Source organism: Pseudophryne corroboree, unplaced genomic scaffold (genome assembly GCF_028390025.1).
Source record: "Pseudophryne corroboree isolate aPseCor3 unplaced genomic scaffold, aPseCor3.hap2 scaffold_754, whole genome shotgun sequence".
Classification (NCBI taxonomy): Eukaryota; Metazoa; Chordata; class Amphibia; order Anura; family Myobatrachidae; genus Pseudophryne; species Pseudophryne corroboree.
The window spans coordinates 115,432-130,128 of record NW_026970334.1 but is presented as its reverse complement, the minus strand read 5'-3'; the positions used below and the strand labels follow the sequence as shown (position 1 = coordinate 130,128).

The following is a 14,697-nucleotide window of genomic DNA, read 5'->3' as shown; positions in this document are numbered from 1 at the left end:
ACCCCAAGAGGGAGAATAGTTGTCGGTATCCTGCTGGTCGGAATTCCGGCGCCAGTATGGTGCGCGCCGTGATCCCGACAGCCGGTATATCCAGTGCCACCCGAGCCGAGTGTACAGTGTTGTAATATAAGGAATTGCTGTATACCTTCGGAACCAGAAGGTGGCGCTACTACAACAGATTGTATAGATGCAGGATATTTGTGTCCGTTCTTTCTGTGCGGCACAATTTAAGTAATAGCTGTGTTTATTAATGCCAGCCCGTCTCACTAGGATAGTGTACCCATCTCTGCAGATAGGACAGAAAAGCTATTGTATATTTACATAAATTGGAAAAAAAAGTGTGAAGACTTTTTTATTTAAAGTATATTTTATTCAATGTATTCTGTACAACCACATGTGCCGATTGGTTTCTTCAGATGAGCACCTCCTCCATCATATGAGGAAGGTCACCCCCATGTCTATATATATATAAACTGGAAAAGGATAAGACTCCGATGACCAGACTAATGTGCACAAGGGAGCACGCTTTTCGGGAAAACTCCTGTGCCTGCAGCACGTCGCCCCTCCTCAGAGCGGTCCGGGTCTGTAGGAGACAGAGGTGCATTTGTGGTTACTCCTAGTGTTCTGCTATCACTGCTGGGGTTTCCGATAAAGCTCATGAATAAATGTAATCTCATCTATTTAATGCACAGTCTACTTCTAAAGACATGCTCATTTCCTTCTGTCTTGTGATCTCTATAAAATGTAATTGTGTAAATTCTCCAATAACCTGCAAATGTCACCTACCACTGATCTAAGTAAGTAGTTTACATTTTAAATGAAGGTAGTAAAGCCCAACGAGTGAGAATAAAAGGAAACCGGTGGAAGTGTTCACACTGGAGGTGAGCTGGGTGGCACCCGGGAAAACCACTGGTTGTGGACCTGGGACTTCGACGTGGGTCATTTCTGTTCACACGCAGCAAAAACACAGGTTTCTCTAACGTCCTAGAGGATGCTGGGACTCCGTAAGGACCATGGGGAATAGACGGGCTCCGCAGGAGACATGGGCACCCCAAGAAAGAACTGAACTCTGGGTGTGCAGTGGCTCCTCCCTCTATGCCCCTCCCCCAGACCTCAGTTTTAGACTGTGCCCAGAGGAAGATGGGTGCACTGCAGGGAGCTCTCCTGAGTTTCCTGCTAAGAAAGCATTTTGTTAGGTTTTTTTCTTATTTTCAGGGAGCTCTGCTGGCAACAGACTCCCTGCATCAAGGGACTGAGGAGAGAGGAGCAGACCTACTTAAATGATAGGCTCTGCTTCTCGGCTACTGGACACCATTAGCTCCAGAGGGAGTGGAACACAGGTTCGTCCTGGGCGTTCATCCCAGAGCCGCGCCGCCGTTCTCCTCACAGAGCCGGAAGAAACGAAGAAAGAAGGCTACTGAGGCAGCAGAAGCCTTCGGGTGCTTCACTGAGGTAACGCACAGCACTGCAGCTGTGCGTCATTGCTCCCATACACCTCACACACTCCAGTCACTGTAAGGGTGCAGGGCGCAGGGGGGGGGGGGGGCGCCCTGGGCAGCAATAGAATCTCTCTCCTATGGCAAATAACTATATACATGTACAGGTGGGCACTGTACATGTATATAAAAGAGCCCCCACAATATTTTATTAAGTTTGAGCGGGACAGAAGCCTGCTGCCGAGGGGGCGGGGCTTCTCCCTCAGCACTCATCAGCGCCATTTTCTCTACACAGCACCGCTGAGAGGAAGCTCCCCGGACTCTCCCCTGCTTGACACACGGTGAAAGAGGGTTTTAAAGTAGAGGGAGGGCACATATTTGGCGATTATACATTACAGCAGCGCTACTGGGTAAACATACTGTGTTTTTTCCTGGGTCATATAGCGCTGGGGTGTGTGCTGGCATACTCTCTCTCTGTCTCTCCAAAGGGCCTAGGGGGGAACCTGTCTTCAGATAAGAGATTATGTGTGTGGAGTGTGTCAGTACGCGTGTGTCGACATGTTTGACGATGAAGGCTCACCTAAGGAGGAGGGGGAGTGCATGATTGTCAGGTCGCCGTCGGCAATGCCGACACCGGACTGGGTGGATATGTGGAATGTCTTGAATGCAAATGTAAATTTATTGCATAAGAGGTTGGACAAGGCTGAGGCTAGGGAGCAGTCAGGTAGTCAGACCATGCATGCCCCAGTGGCATCGGGACCTTCTGGGTCTCAAAAATCTCCCAGATTACTGACACAGATACCGACACGGATTCAGATTCTAGTGTCGACTATGAGGATGCAAAATTACAGACAAAGGTGGCAAAAGGTATTCGTTACATGATTATTGCCATTAAAGAGGTTTTGCATATCACTGAAGAACCCCCTGTCCCTGACACGAGGGTACACATGTATAAAGGGAAAAAGCCTGAGGTCGCTTTTCCGTCCTCATTTGAGCTAAGCGAATTATGCGAAAAGGCTTGGGAATCTCCAGATAGGAGACTACAAGTTCCCAAAAGGATTCTTATGGCGTATCCCTTTCCACAAAAGGACAGGATACGATGGGAATCTTCGCCTAAAGTAGACAAGGCGCTGACACGCTTATCCAAGAAGGTGGCACTGCCTTCCCAGGATACAGCTACCCTCAAGGATCCTGCTGATAGTAAGCAGGAGGTTACCATGAAGTGCATTTACACACATTCCGGTACTATTGTTAGACCGGCTATGGCATCGACCTGGGTGTGTAGTGCTGTCGCAGCATGGACAGATTCCTTATCTACGGAGATTGACACCCTAGATAAGGATACCATTCTAATGACCCTAGAGCATATCAAAGATGCTGCTTTATATATGCGGGATGCTCAAAGAGACATTTGTTTACTAAGCTCCAGAATAAATGCTATGTCTATTTCTGCTAGGCGACTCTTGTGGACCCGACAGTGGACGGGGGATGCCGACTCAAAGCGGCATATGGAGTCGTTGCCTTACAAGGAGGAGGAGTTGTTTGGAGTAGTCCTCTCGGAGGTCTCTACTGCTACGGCCGGTAAATCGAATTTCTTACCTTATGTTCCCCCGCAGCATACTAAGAAGGCACCTCATTATCAAATGCAGTCCTTTCGTTCAAATAAAAGCAAGAAGGTACGGGGATCGTCATTTCTTGCCAGAGGTAGAGGCAAGGGAAAAAAGCTGCACACAGCTAGTTCCCAGGAGCAGAAGTCCTCCCCTACGTCTGCGAAATCCACAGCATGACGCTGGGGCTTCCCTGGGGGAGTCAACTCAAGTGGGGGCACGTATTCGACTTTTCAGCCAAGTCTGGGTTCACTCACAAGTGGATCCCTGGGCAATAGAGATTGTTTCTCAGGGATACAGGGTGGAATTCGAAGAGGTGCCTCCTCGCCGGTTTTTCAAATCGGCTCTGCCAACTTCTCCGTCAGAGAGGGAGTTAATGTTGACTGCAGTTCAAAAATTGTATCTTCAACAGGTGACAGTCAAAGTTCCTCTTCTCCAGCAAGGGAAGGGGTATTACTCAACCCTGTTTGTGGTCCAGAAACCGGACGGTTCGGTCAGACCCATTTTGAATCTAAAATCCCTAAACCTGTACTTGAAGAAGTTCAAGTTCAAAATGGAATCGCTCAGAGCGGTCATCGCCAGCCTGGAGGGGGGGGGATTGGATGGTGTCCCTAGACATAAAGGATGCATACCTTCATGTTCCGATTTTCCCTCCTCACCAGGCGTTCCTGAGATTCAGTACAGAACTGTCATTACCAATTTCAGACGTTGCCGTTTGGGCTTTCCACGGCCCCGAGAATTTTTACCAAGGTAATTGCGGAAATGATGGTGCTCCTGCGCAAGCAGGGTGTCACAATTATCCCATACTTGGACGATCTCCTCATAAAGGCGAGATCTCGGGAGAAGTTACTGGACAGCATGTCACTGTCTGTGAAGGCGTTACAGCAGCACGGTTGGATTCTCAATCTTCCGAAATCCCAACTGGTTCCTACAACGCGTCTGACCTTTTTGGGCCTGATTCTGGAGACAGACCAGAAAAAGGGTTTTCTTCCGATGGAAAAGACTCAGGAGCTCATGGCTCTGGTCAGGAACCTATTAAAGCCAAAAAAGGTTTTGGTGCATCACTGCACACGTGTCCTGGGTGGTGGCGTCTTACGAGGCCATCCCCTTCGGCAGGTTCCATGCGAGGACTTTTCAATGGGACCTACTGGACAAATGGTCCGGGTCTCATCTACACATGCATCAAAGGATCACCCTGTCTCCCAGAGCCAGGGTATCTCTCCTGTGGTGGCTGCACAGTGCTCACCTCCTAGAGGGCCGCAGGTTCGGCATTCAGGACTGGATCCTGGTAACCACGGACGCAAGCCTCCGAGGTTGGGGAGCAGTCACACTGGGAAGAAGTTTCCAAGGTCTCTGGTCAAGTCTAGAGACTTGTCTCCACATCAGCGTCCTGGAGTTGAGGGCCATATACAACGCCCTGCGTCAAGCGGAAGAATTACTTCGCAACAAGACAGTTCTGATTCAGTCAGACAATGTCACAGCAGTGGCTCATGTAAACCGCCAAGGCGGCACAAGGAGCAGAGTGGCAATGGCAGAAGCCACCAGGATTCTTCGCTGGGCTGAAGGTCATGTAAGTGCACTGTCAGCAGTGTTCATTCCGGGAGTGGACAACTGGGAAGCGGACTTCCTAAGCAGACACAACCTGCATCCGGGAGAGTGGGGACTTCATCAGGAAGTCTTCGCACAGATCGTGGGTCAGTGGGGACTGCCCCAAATAGACATGATGGCGTCCCGTCTCAACAAAAAGTCAAAGCATTATTGCGCCAGATCAAGAGACCCTCAGGCGGTAGCAGTGGACACCCTGGTGACACCTTGGGTGTTCAGGTTGGTTTATGCGTTTCCTCCTCTTCCTCTCATACCCAAGGTGTTGAGAATAATAAGACAAAGAGGAGTGAAAGCAATCCTCGTGGCTCCGGATTGGCCACGAAGGACTTGGTATCCAGATCTGCAGGAGTTGCTCACAGAAGATCCGTGGCCTCTTCCTCTACGGCAGTACCTGCTGCAACAGGGGCTCTGTCTGTTCCAAGACTTACCGCGGCTGCATTTGACGGCATGGCGGTTGAACGCCGGATCCTAGCAGAAAAAGGTATTCCAGATGAGGTCATTCCTACCCTGATCAAAGGTAGGAAGGAAGTGACATCGAAGCATTATCACCGCATATGGAGAAAATGTTTCTTCGTGTCTACTTCACTTCCTTCAGACTGGAGTGAATTTGGGCCTAAAATTGGGGTCCATAATGGTTCAAATTTCGGCCTTATCCATTTTCTTTCAAAAAGAATTGGCTTCTCTTCCTGAAGTACAGACGTTTGTGAAGGGAGTACTGCATATTCAGCCTCCTTTTGTACCTCCGGTGCCACCTTGGGACCTTAACGTGGTGTTACGGTTCCTTAAGTCACCTTGGTTTGAACGACTCAAAACGGTGGAATTGAAGTACCTCACTTGGAAAGTGGTCATGTTGTTAGCCTTAGCTTCTGCTAGGCGAGTTTCGGAATTAGCAGCTTTGTCACATAAAAGCCCCTATCTGGTTTTTCATGTGGATAGGGCGGAGTTGAGAACTCGTCCTCAATTCCTTCCTAAGGTGGTTTCTTCTTTTCATATGAACCAACCTATTGTCGTGCCTGTGGCTACATGTGACTTGGAGGATTCTGAGTCCCTTGATGTGGTCAGGGCTTTGAAGATTTATGTGGCAAGAACAGAAAGGGTCAGGAAGACAGAAGCATTGTTTGTTCTATATGCTGCCAACAAGGTTGGCGCTCCTGCTTCAAAGCAGACTATTGCTCGCTAGATCTGTAATACAATTCAGCAGGCGCATTCTTCGGCAGGATTGCCATTGCCAAAATCGGTTAGGGCCCATTCCACTAGGAAAGTGGGCTCTCCTTGGGCGGCTGCCCGAGGGGTCTCTGCATTACAGTTGTGCCGAGCAGCTACTTGGTCGGGATCAAACACCTTTGCAAAGTTACCTTTGCAAAGTTCTATAAGTTTGATACTCTGGCTGAGGAGGACCTCCTCTTTGCTCAATCGGTGCTGCAGAGTCACCTGCACTCTCCCGCCCGTTTGGGAGCTTTGGTATAATCCCCATGGTCCTTACGGAGTCCCAGTATCCTCTAGGACGTTAGCAAAAATAAGATTTTACACCTACCGGTAAATCTATTTCTCGTAGTCCATAGAGGATGCTGGGCACCCGTCCCAAGTGCGGACTTCTTCTGCAAGACTTGTATATAGTTATTGCTTACATAAGGGTTATTTTGTAGTTTCATCGGTTTGGACCGAGACTATATTGTTTGTTCATACTGTTAACTGGGTAGTTTATCACAAGTTATATGGTGTGATTGGTGTGGCTGGTATGAATCTTGCCCTTGTATTATCAAAATCCTTTCCTTGTAGTGTCCATCTCCTCTGGCCACAGTTTCTCTGAGGTCTGGGGGAGGGGAATAGAGGGAGGAGCCAGTGCACAACCAGAGTTCAGTTCTTTCTTGGGGTGCCCATGTCTCCTGCGGAGCCCGTCTATTCCCCATGGTCCTTACGGAGTCCCAGCATCCTCTCCGGACTATGAGAAATAGATTTACCTGTAGGTGTAAATCTTATTTTTTACTGTATGCATAAATACAATATTCACATTTTATTTGTAGGTGTAAAAGTTTCCACACCATTTATTGGAATGAGTTATTTAAAAGTTCTATCAACTGTGGGTGTGGTATGCAAGGTTGACGGTAACTAGGTCGACATGAGTTTTTTTGGTGTCGTTTTTTCTGTACATTAACCAGGAACCCCAATTGGTGAACCATGTTCGCTTGCCATGCTCGACACAGGTTACTATTCCCAATCGTAGTCTGCGTGGTTCGTTAAGTATGAAAAAGGTCAAAAAAATTTTTTTTTAAAACTCATGTCAACCTAGAGACCGCATCCCATTAACTGTTAGTTGCCATTCTTATTGGGTAACTACAGGAGTGCCAACAGGCAGTCCACTGTGCTAGGAACAACTTATTAATGATCAGCCAGGACGTTCTATATTTATAGGCTGTATTATGGCTGTAACTGTTATTCTTGCTCCTCTTTTAAACAATCATTAAGGGACCATTAGATAAAATCATAATTAAGATATGAGCGCACAAGAAAGAAGTATAAAGGTTAATAGTACACCTTTCACACCGCACAAATAACCCGGTATTGACACGGGTCTGTGTGGCGTGAAAGCGTCAAGTCCGAATTCCCCGGTCGCCTGACCCAGTAATTCAACTCGGGTTGTAAGAAGTGTTATTCCCGGGTTGAATACCAGGTCAGTGGCTGCATAAACGGATTACTAGATAGGGAGAGGCAGCACGGAGATGAGCTCATCTCCCAGCACCGCCTCCACCTCCCCCGCTATGGCAACCGACCCGGCATATGGACAGGTCTGGAATCCAGTGAAAGGGGTAGGAGAGTCTCCAAGGCCGGATCCCACCCGGGAAGGACCCGTTTCCAATTCCCAAGTGGGATCCGGCATTGGAGATGTGAAAGGGGTGTGCCCTATCTTGATGATAACTTTACCTCTTGGCCCCTTAACCACTTAACTGACGATTTTCCCCCCCCAAAAACTGCTCCGAAATTGTCAGTTTTTTTTAAAGAGTGAATTCAGTTAAGAACATGAATTTAATCCTATTCAAAATGATTTGTTAAAATAAAAATATATATCGAACGGGACAGCCTCCAGGTACACAGGGGGTGGCTTGGGAGGGTTACATTTCACTCCCCAGCAGCTGCTGGAGGGGGTGGTCCTGCCATGTTGACCAATCAGCAGTGATCAGCAGCACAGCAATCAGGGGGTGAGAGTGCGGGGGAGGCAGAGTGACCTTCCGGTCCCTCTGACAGCAGCAGCGGAGGGAAGTCTCTCTTCCCTGTAGCTGCTAACACACTCTATCTGACTGGTCGCATCCTGTGCGACCAGGTCAGATAAAGCACTTGCTGGTGGGTTGCATCTGATGCGACCATGCCAGGCAATGGTTAAGATTTGTGTTACTATTGCAGAATATGAGTAGCACCCTCATTCAGAGCTTGCAAATACAATTTTATACTGTATTAAATCTTTATAGTACATTAGCCATGCCTGACTAAGGAGTTTATTTATGAAGCACTTCTGCTCATGTTCATGGCCAAAATGTAAAAAAGGCAATGATTTTACTAGCAAATCCCTACTACTAAAATGATTACCCTTTTAAATTTTGGCCATAAGCACTATCAGAAGTGCCGAGTTATACAACCGGACACTTTGCACCAGTCTAAGATGTAACTGTTTCTATTTACAGATAGTCTCAACCTTTGATTAAATAGCTCTCCTAAACAGGTAAACTTTTGTATTTTAGACAGAGTACTCTCTTTGGAATACATATGTTTGATCAGCGGATGGGGAGTTCGGTCACCGCAGGTTATATTCCCGCTCGGTTGGTGGCGTGGACCCACCAACCAAGTGAAAATAACTTGTGTTGGTCGATATTACATCCATTGGCATTTCACCGGCTGTCAGGATTCCTGCGTCAGTCTCCTGATCACCCAGATCCAGACAGCCAGTATATTAACTGAATCCTATCTATTTAAAAGTCTTCTAGCCTTATGGACGATAAACAATAAAGCAATTTAAAGCCTTAAGGCCCATACACACTGGGTGATTTTGAGCTGAAAGCAGGTCACTTTTGGTGTGTTGAGCTGATTTAGCTCAAATGCGGCCAGTGTGTATGGCCCAGCGATGAGTGCTGATGCGCGCTCTCGCTTCATCACCGGCGGCTGCCGTTCATCTTCTAGTATTACCAGTAGATGAACGGCGGGGTGAGCAGCTTTCCATAGCGTCTTGCTGTGGAAAGTCACTCACCCCTGCTGACATTGCTGGACAAGGGGGCACTAAGCGCTTTTCAGCCCAGCGATGTCAGCCATCGGCGCTATGCATACACGCTGGGCAAAAACCACCCAGTGTATATGCACCTTTAGGTAGCAACCAGCCAGTTATCGGCCTAGACTACTGTAGGGCTGTAATGGGCCACATAAGCTCATCTGGAGCCCCTGCTCATTCCTACTTTACAGCCAGAGTTCTCCTTTTGTGTAGAATGCCTGCTGCTGTTATTCCAGAAATGGTCTCTTCCTTTGATTAAATGTAAACTGCAGACTATGGGTAATGTGCGGCACGTTTGAAGGGTACAGGGCTAACACATGCGCCCCTGCAGGGCATCGCTGGTATAGGAGGAGTTAGGCTAAACCAGATACTGTAAAGCATTTGAATGCTTAAAATATTTCTCTGACGTCCTAAGTGGATGCTGGGACTCCGTAAGGACCATGGGGAATAGCGGCTCCGCAGGAGACTAAAGAAAGCTTTAGGACTACCTGGTGTGCACTGGCTCCTCCCACTATGACCCTCCTCCAGACCTCCGTTAGTTAGATTTTTGTGCCCGGCTGAGCTGGATGCACACTAGGGGCTCTCCTGAGCTCCTAGAAAAGAAAATAAGATTTTACTCACCGGTAAATCTATTTCTCGTAGTCCGTAAAGGATGCTGGGACTCCGTAAGGACCATGGAGAATAGCGGCTCCGCAGGAGACTGGGCACAACTAAAGAAAGCTTTAGGACTACCTGGTGTGCACTGGCTCCTCCCCCCATGACCCTCCTCCAGACTTCAGTTAGGATACTGTGCCCGGAAGAGCTAACACAATAAGGAAGGATTTTGAATCCCGGGTAAGACTCATACCAGCCACACCAATCACACTGTACAACTCGTGATATTATACCCAGTTAACAGTATGACAACAACGGAGCCTCTGCACAGATGGCTCTCAACAATAACCCTTTTGTTAACAATAACTATGTACAAGTATTGCAGACAATCTGCACTTGGGATGGGCGCCCAGCATCCACTACGGACTACGAGAAATAGATTTACCAGTGAGTAAAATCTTATTTTCTCTGACGTCCTAAGTGGACTGGGACTCCGTAAGGACCATGGGGATTATACCAAAGCTCCCAAACGGGCGGGAGAGTGCGGATGACTCTGCAGCACCGAATGAGCGAACTCCAGGTCCTCCTCAGCCAGGGTGTCAAACTTGTAAAATCTTGCAAATGTGTTTGACCCCGACCAAGTAGCAGCTCGGCAAAGTTGTAAAGCCGAGACCCCTCGGGCAGCCGCCCAAGAAGAGCCCACCTTCCTCGTGGAATGGGCTTTTACTGATCTAGGATGCGGCAGTCCCGCCGCAGAATGTGCAAGTTGAATTGTGCTACATATCCAGCGAGCAATAGTCTGCTTTGAAGCAGGAGCACCCATCTTGTTTGGTGCGTAGAGGATAAACAGCGAGTCAGTTTTCCTGACTCCAGCCGTTCTGGATACATAAATTTTCAGGGCCCTGACTACATCCAGCAACTTGGAATCCTCCAAGTCCCGAGTAGCCGCAGGCACCACAATAGGTTGGTTCAAATGAAACGCTGAAACCACCTTAGGCAGAAATTGGGGACGAGTCCTCAATTCCGCCCTATCCATATGGAAAATCAGATAAGGGCTTTTACATGACAAAGCCGCCAACTCTGACACACGCCTGGCCGAAGCCAGGGCCACTAGCATGACCACTTTCCACGTGAGATATTTTAACTCCACGGTTTTAAGTGGCTCAAACCAATGTGATTTAAGGAAATCCAACACCACATTGAGATCCCAAGGTGCCACTGGAGGCACAAAAGGAGGCTGAATATGCAGCACTCCTTTAACAAAAGCCTGAACTTCCGGCAGGGAAACCAGTTCTTTTTGGAAGAAAATCGACAGAGCCGAAATCTGGACCTTAATGGACCCCAATTTGAGGCCCATAGTCACCCCTGACTGTAGGACGTGCAGGAATCGACCCAGTTGAAATTCCTCCGTTGGGGCCTTCCTGGCCTCACACCAAGCAACATATTTTCACCATATGCGGTGATGTTTTGCGGTCACGTCCTTCCTGGCTTTGATCAGCGTAGGAATGACTTCCTCCGGAATGCCCTTTTCCTTCAGGATCCGGTTTTCAACCGCCATGCCATCAAACGCAGCCGCGGTAAGTCTTGGAACAGACAAGGCCCCTGCTGCAGCAGGTCTTGTCTGAGCGGTAGAGGCCATGGGTCCTCTGAGATCATTTCTTGAAGTTCTGGGTACCAAGCTCTTCTTGGCCAATCCGGAACAAAGCCCACGCTTCTTCACACACTTCATTTAATTCATCAGATGGGGAAAAAACCACTGGTAGTTTTTTCTCCCCAAACATTATACCCTTTTTGTGGTACCTGGGGTAACATCAGAAATGTGCAAGACATTTTTCATTGCCGCAATCATATAACGGGTGGCTCTATTGGAATGTACAGTAGTCTCCTCGTCGTCGACACTGGAGTCGGTATACGTGTCGACGTCTGTGTCTGCCATCTGAGGTAGCGGGCGATTTAGAGCCCCTGATGGCTTTTGAGACGCATGGGCAGGCACGTGCTGAGAAGCCGGCTGTCCCACATCTGTTATGACGCCTGTGGAGCCCCAGCGTCATGCGGTGGACTTAGCGGAAGCGGGGGAGGACTTCTGCTCCTGGGAACTGGCTGTATGCTGCAGCTTTTCCCCTCTACCTCTGCCTCTCGGCAGAAAGGATGCGCCTCTAGCCCTCTTGTTTTTATGGGGCCGAAAGGACTGTACTTGATAATACGGTGCTTTCTTTTGCTGTGGGGCAGCCTGTGGCAAAAATTTTGATTTCCCAGCCGTTGCCGTGGAAACAAGGTCAGAAAGACCATCCCCAAACAGCTCCACCCCTTTATAAGGCAAAACTTCCATGTGCCTTTTGAATCGGCATCGCCTGACCACTGCCGAGTCCATAACCCTCTCCTGGCGGCAATGGACATTGCGCTTATTTTTGATGCCAGCCGGCAAATATCCCTCTGTGCATCACGCATGTATAAGACAGCGTCTTTTATATGTTCTATTGTCAGCAAAATATTGTCCCTATCCAGGGTATCAATATTATCAGACAGGGAATCTGACCACGCAGCTGCAGCACTGCACATCCATGCTGATGCAATAGCTGGTCGCAGTATAATGCCCGTGTGTGTATATATAGCCTTCAGGGTAGCCTCCTGCTTTCTATCAGCAGGTTCCTTTAGGGCGGCCGTATCCGGAGACGGTAGTGCCACCTTCTTTGATAAACGTGTAAGCGCTTTATCTACCCTAGGGGGTGTTTCCCAACGTGACCTATCCTCTGGCGGGAAAGGGTACGTTGCTAATAATCGCTTAGAAATTACTAATTTCTTTTCTGGGGAAGCCCACGCTTCTTCACACACCTCATTTAATTCCTCAGATGCAGGAAAAACTACTGGTAGTTTTTTCTCACCAAACATAATACCCTTTTTTGTGGTACCTGGGGTAATATCAGAAATGTGTAATACATTTTTCATTGCCTCAATCATGTAACGTGTGGCCCTATTGGAAGTTACATTGGTCTCCTCGTCGTCGACACTGGAGTCGGTATCCGTGTCGACGTCTGTGTCTGCCATCTGAGGTAGCGGGCGTTTCAATGCCCCTGATGGCTTTTGAGACGCCTGGACAGGCACAAGCCGAGTAGCCGGCTGTCCCATGTCGTCAAACCTTTTATGTAAGGAGCTGACACTGTCACGTAATTCCTTCCATAAGTCCATCCACTCAGGTGTCGACCCCGCAGGGGGTGACATCACATTTACCGGCATTTGCTCCGCTTCCACATCATTTTCCTCATCATACATGTCGACACAGCAGTACCGACACACCGCACACACACACACAGGGAATGCTCTGATAGAGGACAGGACCCCACAAAGCCCTTTGGGGAGACAGAGGGAGAGTATGCCTGTACACACCAGAGCACTATATAACACTGGGATATCACTATACAGAGTGTTTTCCACTATAGCTGCTTGTATTACATATACTGCGCCTAAATTTAGTGCCCCCCCCTCTCTTTTTTACCCTTCTGTAGTGCAGGACTGCAGGCGAGAGCCAGGGAGCGATCCTTCCAGCGGAGCTGTGAGGGAAAATGGCGCCAGTGTGCTGAGGGAGATGGCTCCGCCCCTTTTTCGGCTGCCTTTCTCCCGCTTTTTCTGTAATTCTGACAGGGGTTAATTTACACCTATATAGCCTCTGGGACTATATATGGTGTATTTTTTGCCAGCCAAGGTGTTATTATTGCTGCTCAGGGCACCCCCCCCCCCAGCGTCCGGCACCTATCAGTGACCGGAGTGTGAGGTGTGCATGAGGAGCAATGGCGCACAGCTGCAGTGCTGTGCGCTACCTTGTTGAAGACCGAAGTCTTCTGCCACCGATTTCCTGGACCACCTTCTTGCTTCTGGCTCTGTAAGGGGGACGGCGGCGCGGCTCCGGGACCGGACGATCGAGGTCGGGCCCTGTGTTTGATCCCTCTGGCGCTAATGGTGTCCAGTAGCCTAAGAAGCCCAAGCTAGCTGCAAGCAGGTAGGTTCGCTTCTTCTCCCCTTAGTCCCATGTTGCAGTGAGTCTGTTGCCAGCAGATCTCACTGAAAATAAAAAACCTAAACTATACTTTCTTCTAGGAGCTCAGAAGAGCCCCTAGTGTGCATCCAGCTCAGCCGGGCACAAACATCTAACTGAGGTCTGGAGGAGGGTCATAGGGGGAGGAGCCAGTGCACACCAGATAGACCTAAAGATTTCTTTAGTTGTGCCCAGTCTTCTGCGAAGCCGTCTATTCCCCATGGTCCTTACGGAGTTCCCAGCATCCACTAGGACGTCAGAGAAAAGGGTATTCCGGAGGAAGTCATTCCTACACCGATTAAAGCTAGGAAGGATGTGACAGCAAAAAATAATAAGAATTTACTCACCGGTAATTCTATTTCTCGTAGTCCGTAGTGGATGCTGGGGACTCCGTAAGGACCATGGGGAATAGCGGCTCCGCAGGAGACTGGGCACAAATAGAAAGCTTTAGGACTACCTGGTGTGCACTGGCTCCTCCCCCTATGACCCTCCTCCAAGCCTCAGTTAGGATACTGTGCCCGGAAGAGCTGACACAATAAGGAAGGATTTTAAATTCCGGGTAAGACTCATACAGTATGATAACAAAAGGAGCCTCTGAACAGATGGCTCGCAATAACAACCCGATTTGTGTAACAATAACTATTTACAAGTATTGCAGACAATCCGCACTTGGGATGGGCGCCCAGCATCCACTACGGACTACGAGAAATAGAATTACCGGTGAGTAAATTCTTATTTTCTGTAACGCCCTAGTGGATGCTGGGGACCCCGTAAGGACCATGGGGATTATACCAAAGCTCCCAAACAGGCGGGAGAGTGCGGATGACTCTGCAGCACCGAATGAGAGAACTCCAGGTCCTCCTCAGCCAGGGTATCAAATTTATAGAATTTTGCAAACGTATTTGCCCCTGACCAAGTAGCAGCTCGGCAAAGTTGTAAAGCCGAGACCCCTCGGGCAGCCGCCCAAGATGAGCCCACCTTCCTCGTGGAATGGGCTTTGACTGATTTAGGCTGCGGTAATCCTACCGCAGAATGCGCCAGCTGAATAGTGCTACAAATCCAGCGCGCGATAGTCTGCTTAGAAGCAGGAGCACCCAGCTTGTTGGGTGCATAAAGGATAAACAGCGAGTCAGTCTTCCTGACTCCAGCCGTCCTGGAAACATATATTTT

The 14,697-nt window shown here is 48.8% G+C and overlaps 1 long non-coding RNA gene across 1 annotated transcript in view; it reads right to left on the bottom strand.

The window, feature by feature from the left end:
• Window positions 1-348: 348 nt before the first annotated feature.
• LOC135040604 (uncharacterized) overlaps window positions 349-14,697 on the bottom strand; it is a 112,406-nt gene continuing 98,057 nt past the window's right edge. Inside the window, exon 3 of the long non-coding RNA XR_010234463.1 lies at window positions 349-583. This is a non-coding gene — a long non-coding RNA (uncharacterized LOC135040604). The remainder of the gene's footprint in view (window positions 584-14,697) is intronic.